Here is a 6,602-nt window from a genome sequence, read left to right on the forward strand (position 1 = left end):
GTCAGGGGGTCTGAATACTTTCCAAATGCACTGTGTGTGTGGTATATATATATATGGTAACATATATTGTTCGAGGTGGCAATAATTTAAGTACATTTTGAGTATATGCAGTTTATTTGACATAAGTGCATAATCATATAATGAATATTTGAATTTGAAGGCATGTACATAAATTAAATAGTGTTTTGTACCTCTTACAATCTCACCCATTTCCCTTTGTAGTTTGTAGCAGGTCTGGATTTCAAATAGGCATTATTAAAGAAGTCTATAGGAAATATACTTGTGTAATTGATGTGGCACTCTTATTCAAAACACCACCAACATCAGAATTGCTTCTTTGGGTGGTTTTGATACCAAGTTTAGTTTTCAAAACAAGGAGTGGGTACAATGTTTAGTTATGTATGAACAGTTCCTTTTGACTTTTTCAAAATGTTGCTGTGTTACAAAGTGGTATTAAAATTGATTTAAATTTCTTTTTTTTTTGTCAACGATCTACACAAAATACTCTAATGTCAAAGTGAAAGAAAAATTCAAACTTGTAAAAAAGAAAAACACTAATGTTTCTCAATTAGATAAGTATTCAACCCCCTGAGTCAATACATGTTTGAATCACCTTTGGCAGTGATTACAGTCATGCTGGTTAAGTCTCTAAGAGATTTACACACCTGGATTGTGCAACATTTGCCCATTATTCTTTAAGCACTGTCAAATTGGTTGTTGATCGTTGCTCAACCACCATTTTCAGGTCTTGCCATAATATTTTCAAGTGGCTTTAAGTCCAACTGTAACTCAGCCACTCAGGAACATTCACTGTCTTCTTGGTAAGCAACTCGAGTGTAGATTTGGACTTGTGTTTTAGGTTATTGTCTTACTGAAAGGTGAATTAATTTCCCTGTGTCTGTTGGAAAGCAGACTGAACCAGGTTTTCCTCTAGGATTTTCCCGGTGCTTAGCTCCATTCCATACATTTTTTTATCCTGAAAAACTCCCCAGTCCTTAATGATTACAAGCATAACCATAACATGATGCAGCCACCACTATTCTTGGAAATATGGAGAGTGGTACTCGGTAATGTGTTGTATTGGATTTGCCCTAAACATAACACTTTGTATTCAGGACAAAAAGTGAATTGCTTTGCTACATTTTTTTGCATTATTACTTTAGTGCCTTGTTGCGAACAGGATGCATGTTTTGGATTATTCTGTACAGGCTTCCTTTTTTTCACTCTGTCAATTAGGTAAGTATTGTGGAGTAACTACAAGGTTGTTGATTCATCCTCAGTTGTCTCCTATCATAGCCGTTAAACTCTAACTTTTTTAAAGTCACCATTGGCCCCCTGAGCGGTTTCCTTTCTCTCTGGCAACTGAGTTAGGAAGGACACTTGTATCTTTGTAGTGATTGGGTGTATTGATACACCATCCAAGGTATAGTTAATAACTTCACCATGCGCAAAGGAATGTTCAATGTCGGTTTATTTTTCCCCCATCTACCAATAGGTGCCTTTCTTTGAGAGACATTGGAAAACCTCCCTGGTCTTTGTGGTTGAACCTGTGTTTGAAATTCACTGCTTGACCTTACAGATAATTGAATGTGTGAGGTACAGAGATGAGGTAGTCATTCAACAATCATGTTAAAGACTATTATTGCACACAGGGTGACTTGTTAAGTAAATGTTTACTACTGAACTTATTTAGGCTTGCCATAACAAAGGTTTTGAATACTTATTGACTCAAGACATTTCAGCTTTCAATTTTTTATGAATTTGTAAAAAACAAAAATTGAAAAACATCATTCCACTTTGACATTATGGGGTATTGTGTGCAGGCCAGCTCCAAAACATCTCAATTTAATCAATTTTAAATTCAGGTTGTAACACAACAAAATGTGGAAAAAGTCAAAGGGTGTGAATACTTTCTGAAGGCACTGTAGTTCCCTCACTGTTCCATCTCTCTCGCTCTCGCTCTCTCTCTGGTTCATAGGTCATTTTACCCTTCCTGGGTGAGCGCTCAATGTATTATTGTCTGTACTGTGGAATAAATACAATTGGACAATAACATATCTGCACTTGTACTTTGTGTTTTCAATACATTTTAAATTACTTAGCAATAGTAGATTATATGGTGAAATTGAATGGGATTATTGTAGTCCATTTGTAGAACCACTTTTTAACCTGTAACATCTAGGCAGTTAAGAGTTGAATGCTTTGCTCACATTGAACAACAATGTTTAACATGCTTGCCAAAAAATTAAGTGTATAAACCGGATTTGATTTAATAGGGGCCTAGATGTGAACAAACACACACCTTCCATAGGTCCTTCAAATAACAATATGGTCATCATCATCATCGCAAATGACACCACCCTTCGATTGTGATCTGTCTCTTAAGTTTTCTTCCGCATCTCTCCTATATAAGTCGTTTGGTAATACCTATTTAATTGTTTTCTAGATGACAGTCAAGTGAATTATTCATGCAACCGTGAAAGCTCGCTACTAAAGTCTGCAATATTTTCTTCATAGGTAAGTGTTTTTCTTCAAGGAGATAAATACTATATCATCAGATTATATGACAGATTATTAGTTTGACTTTGAACCTACCATTTCAATTTAATATTGGAAAATGTTAAGTGTACAAACTGTAAAGATAATGACATTGAAGATAATCCATTATTTAATTTAAGGGTTAATAAAGATCAAGGTTCAAAGTTAGAATAAGCTGGATGAGCTCTGTTCGAGACTATCCTATCAACTGTAATATCCAATGTTTCACGAGTTGTTGCTGGATCATACATTGTACAGTTAGCTGGGTTTTCTGTTTATCGGCAAGACTCCTTGTCAACAACAGCTGGTGCGTGATCGCTAACATGCTGACCACACCGCCCACATTGCCTGCGCGAGCGTTGCTAAATAAATTTACACATTTTTTCACCTTTATTTAACCAGGTAAGCTAGTTGAGAACAAGTTCTCATTTACAACTGCAACCTGGCCAAGATAAAGCAAAGCATACATGTTATTCAATCACTTCATTCAAACTGCGAACGTCTACATAGCGAAGCTCTAAAATAGAACTTGGTTCTATTTTTGACACTTGACTCTCTGCAAGTCCCGCCTCCAATCTCCTCATTGGTTTTTAGGAGCATATACCCATGTGGGTGATTGAAAGCTAAACAGAGGTCTACAGTCCAGTTGGTGGTGGTAATGCACCTTAAAGTTGGTTGCCAACCATCAAATAAAGTCCGAAGAAGAAGACAAAAAAGAAGACTGAAGGAGGAGAGATTACAAGAATATGCGGATTCTTTGACGGAGTAGAGGACCTTGTGCATTTCAGGTAAAATAACAACCCAATGTTTATCTCACAGGACAAGTTAGCTAGCAACAACTAGCTAGCAAGCTAGCTAAATGGCCATGAATATTACATGCTTTTCGATGTACCAAACAGACCAAGACAGTCGTGAACTACAACAATCTCTGAAACTGGAAACACTTATCTCCCTCACTAGCTTTAAGCACCAGCTGTCAGAGCAGCTCACAAGTTACTGCACCTGTACATAGCCCATCTATAATTTAGCCCAAAAAACTAAAACCTCTCCCCCTACTGTATTTATTTATTTTGCTCCTTTGCACCCCATTATTTATATCTCTACCTTGCACATTCTTCCACTGCAAATCTACCATTCCAGTGTTTTACTTGCTATATTGTATTTACTTCGCCACCATGGCCTTTTTTTTGCCTTTACCTCCCTTATCTCACCTCATTTGCTCACATTGTATATAGACTTATTTTTCTACTGTATTATTGACTGTATGTTTGTTTTACTCCATGTGTAACTCTGTGTTGTTGTATGTGTCGAACTGCTTTGCTTTATCTTGGCCAGGTCACAATTGTAAATGAGAACTTGTTCTCAACTTGCCTACCTGGTTAAATAACACCATAGTGCGCTCCAAGATCATCACTTAGCTAAGGACTTTGGGATGAACACCTGCAACTGGATCCTGGACATCCTGATGGGTCGCCCCCAGGTGGCGAAGGAAGGCAACAACACATCCGCCACGCTGATCCTGAACACAGGTCCCCTCAGGGGCGCGTGTTTAGTCCCCTTCAGTACTCCCTGTTCACCCACAACTGCGTGGTCATGCACAACTCCAACACAATCATTAAGTTTGCAGATGACACGATGGGTGATAGGCCTGATCACCGACTACGATGAGACCGCCTATAGGGAGGAGGTCAGAGACACTGCCAGGACAACAACCTCTCTATCAACGTGGGAAATACAAAGGAGATGATTGTGAACTACAGGAAAAGGAGGGCCACGCATGCCTCCATTCACATCGACGGGACTGTAGTTGAGCGGTTCGAGAGCTTCAAGTTCCTTGGTGTCCACATTACTAAGGACCTATCATGTACCAAACAGACCAAGACAGTCGTGAAGAGGGCAATACAAAGCCTAGTCCCACTTAGGAGGCTGAAAATATTTGGCATGGGACCTCAGATCCTCAAAAAGTTCTACTGCTGCATCATCGAGAGCATCCTGACTGGTAGCATCACCGCTTGGTATAGCAACTGCTCGGCATCTGACCGCAAGGCGCTACAGAGAGTAGTGCGTACTGCTCAGTACATCACTGGGGTCAAGCTTCCTGCCATCCAGGACCTCAATACCAGGAGGTGTCAGAGGAAGGCCCTAAAAATGGTCAAAGACTCCAGCCACTCCAGTACTGAATCGCCAAGTTTGGGACCAAAAGGCTCCTTAACAGCTTCTACCCTCAAGTCATAATACTGCTGAACAGTTAATAAAATTGCTACCCTGAATATTTACATTGACCCCCTTTTATTATTATTTATTCTTATCTTTTGTACTGAGTCTCTTGCACAATCTGGATGTACACTCACTGGACTCTAATCACACACTCATACATACTACACTGACAGTCTAACACACACACACACACACACACACACACACACACATATATATATATATATATATATATATATATATATATATATATAATGGATACATTCACATTCCTTCACACTCTTCACATACGCTGCTGCTACTCTGTCTATTATCTACGCATAGTCACTTTACCCCTACCTACATGTACATACAGTGCCTTGCGAAAGTATTCGGCCCCCTTGAACTTTGCGACCTTTTGCCACATTTCAGGCTTCAAACATAAAGATATAAAACTGTATTTTTTTGTGAAGAATCAACAACAAGTGGGACACAATCATGAAGTGGAACGACATTTATTGGATATTTCAAACTTTTTTAACAAATCAAAAACTGAAAAATTGGGCGTGCAAAATTATTCAGCCCCCTTAAGTTAATACTTTGTAGCGCCACCTTTTGCTGCGATTACAGCTGTAAGTCGCTTGGGGTATGTCTCTATCAGTTTTGCACATCGAGAGACTGACATTTTTTCCCATTCCTCCTTGCAAAACAGCTCGAGCTCAGTGAGGTTGGATGGAGAGCATTTGTGAACAGCAGTTTTCAGTTCTTTCCACAGATTCTCGATTGGATTCAGGTCTGGACTTTGACTTGGCCATTCTAACACCTGGATATGTTTTTTTTTTTAACCATTCCATTGTAGATTTTGCTTTATGTTTTGGATCATTGTCTTGTTGGAAGACAAATCTCCGTCCCAGTCTCAGGTCTTTTGCAGACTCCATCAGGTTTTCTTCCAGAATGGTCCTGTATTTGGCTCCATCCATCTTCCCATCAATTTTAACCATCTTCCCTGTCCCTGCTGAAGAAAAGCAGGCCCAAACCATGATGCTGCCACCACCATGTTTGACAGTGGGGATGGTGTGTTCAGGGTGATGAGCTGTGTTGCTTTTACGCCAAACACAACATTTTGCATTGTTGCCAAAAAGTTCAATTTTGGTTTCATCTGACCAGAGCACCTTCTTCCACATGTTTGGTGTGTCTCCCAGGTGGCTTGTGGCAAACTTTAAATGACACTTTTTATGGATATCTTTAAGAAATGGCTTTCTTCTTGCCACTCTTCCATAAAGGCCAGATTTGTGCAATATACGACTGATTGTTGAGGCATTGATATTTACCAGTTATTTATGCTTACCAGTTATTTATGCTTACTAAATATCGGTGAGTCAAGTTGTCCTTTGTCAACATAGGGGTTATGGAGAGGGGCAAACTGCTGAGGAATCATCTCGCATATCTTCTGGGTCATACTGTAGGATCAATTCCCTTGGACGGAGGCCCCCCTCCGGCTCCGGTCTGAAATAGCACCCGCCTCTCATCTGCAGCATCCTTTTTGGCTTTTAAGTTTTTTCCAGCACACTTTCATTCGATGTGGGTCCCTCTTCTCTTTAATCCGTGTCGATCCATTACATTTGTCGCATAAAATGGCCCAGGTGTCTTCTTTTTGACAGTGGTGTTGTCTGTCTTTTTATCCTTCAGTATGTTACTAAATTCCTCACAGAAAGAACTGGCAAATGTCCCTTTGTTCAATGTCCCTTTGTTCAAGGACACATTCAATTTCTGTTAGTCACATGTCTGTGGAACTTGTTCAGTTTGTCTCAGTTGTTGAATCTTGTTATGTTCATACAAATATTTACATGTTAAGTTTACTGAAAATA

Source organism: Oncorhynchus mykiss, chromosome 5 (genome assembly GCF_013265735.2).
Source record: "Oncorhynchus mykiss isolate Arlee chromosome 5, USDA_OmykA_1.1, whole genome shotgun sequence".
NCBI classification, from domain to species: Eukaryota; Metazoa; Chordata; class Actinopteri; order Salmoniformes; family Salmonidae; genus Oncorhynchus; species Oncorhynchus mykiss.